Source organism: Orycteropus afer, unplaced genomic scaffold, assembly GCF_000298275.1.
Source record: "Orycteropus afer afer isolate SDZICR_OR568_19922 unplaced genomic scaffold, OryAfe1.0 scaffold00370, whole genome shotgun sequence".
Classification (NCBI taxonomy): Eukaryota; Metazoa; Chordata; class Mammalia; order Tubulidentata; family Orycteropodidae; genus Orycteropus; species Orycteropus afer.
This window is the reverse complement of record NW_006921957.1, coordinates 3110613-3112677: the sequence shown is the minus strand read 5'-3', so window position 1 is coordinate 3112677 and position 2065 is coordinate 3110613.

Here is a 2065-nt window from a genome sequence, read left to right as displayed (position 1 = left end):
GGGTTTGAACCACCAGCCTTCTGGTTAGCAGTCAAGTGGCCCATAAGTCACACTTTTCATTTAAATGTGAGGGAAAATCAGCTTTCTGAACAGTTGTTACTGTTTTCAATGAGGGGGAAATCATTGAATTGATAAAATCATATATATTTTAAATAGACCCATCAGTTTAGGTCAGGAAGTCCAGAGGCTGACCTTGAAAATCACCAATGATGAAAAATGTGTGTGCTTGGAAAGAAATTCTAAAGACTTATTTAATAAAGGTTCTTTCCAAGCTCTTTAGATAAACAGTGTAGCGTCATTTGCTTTTTAACTTATCATGAATCTATTAGGCAACTGCAGAGCTTATGTAAAAAAAAATAAAGTGCAAATATTTTAAGGCCTACAGTTGACTGCCAAAGTAGAGTTTCTCCTTTCATTTTTACCTTTCACTCAGCACTCTAACAGCACTCTAAATGTTATAACCCCCTGGCTGCCCCACTGACTAGTCTACAGCCAAATGGAGTGGATGAATATTGTGATATGGCCAACAAATTCCCATAGAAAGAGATCTAGCAGACCGTGGGAAGAGTATTAGTGAACGAAGGCCCAACTTTTGAAAGGTTTCTTTTGTCTCCCACAGTTCAGAAGGAACTTTAGAGTTTGCCCTTCTTAAACTGTTCCCCTACCATACGCAAACAAATTCAAGCACACACACAAATATTGGGGGATAAATGAGAAATAATCATTTTGAACAGGAAACAAACATTATAGGAAACAGCTTGTATTTAATAAGCATGTATTAAGTGCTTACTGTGTTCCTAAGAATAATGCATGAGGGATGATAATATGGATTGACTTATAGAGAGGAGAGGTCAGGAGAAGAGACGTGGTCAGTGACCTGGGCCTTCCGCCCAGTTTTCCCACCACCATATCATTTCAGGTTCCACGTTGCAGTTAACCTTTGACAAACTACCAATTTTGAGTTTTGGTATAGTATGAAAGAAGTATACCTACAATTATCTAAAAAGGCTATTAAAATATTTCTCACGTTTCCAGCTATGTACTGTGAGAGATTATATTTTTTTTCATATAGTTCAACCAAAACAATATATTGCAACAGATAGGAGAATCCAGCTGTTTTTCATTAAGCCAGATATTAAAGAGATTTGTAAAACTGTAGAAGAGTGCCACTCTTCTCACTAAGTTTTTTTGTTTAAAATTTTTTTTTCAAAAAAATGTTGTCAGTATATAATGGTTTATTATTATTTAAAAAAATCTATTAATTTTTAATATGGTAAATATTGATAGCTATAACCCATATAAATAAAAGCTTTTTAGGGTACTCTGTAATTTTTAAGAGTCCAAAGATCCAAATTTTTGAGAACTGGTGTCCTAAAGGAATAATTTAAAGTAAGTTTAAACTGAAGCAATCTTTCACCACTTTCTTTAAGTAGTTCCTCTAGTTTCCCGAAAACATTTGCTAGTTTAAACATGAGGATTTACAATGGATGACAGGCACATAAGGCAGAAGACTCTTTTTAACTCATAACTAGTTCTCACCTCAAAACCATGCTGTAAATCTCAAGGCTTCTGCTTGCTTGAGCCAATACTTAGAAGAGAGAGAATCATTGAGGAAGGAAAGGGTAGCCAGGTTTAAGGCCCTCTACAACAGAATAAGTTAATCCATAGTTTCTCCTTATCTATATACACTCTATAGTATATTAAAGGGGCTCTGGTAGCAGAGTACCTAAGGCATTTGACTGCTAATCAGAAGGCTGGCAGTTCAAACCCATCAGCCACTCCTCGGAAGGAAGATTGGGCAATCTACTTCCGTAGTGATACCACCTTGGAAACCTAAGGAAGGGTCACTATGAGTAGGATCCGACTCAACAGCAGTGAGTTTGGGTAAGGTGGCATAGTGGGTAAGACATTTGGCTGCTAACCAGAAGGTCAGCAGTTCAAACCCACCAGCTGCTTCACTAGAGAAACATGAGGCAATCTGCTTCTATGAAGATTTACAGCCTTGGAAACTCAATGAGTGTCACAATCAATCAATTTATATATATATATATATATATATATATAT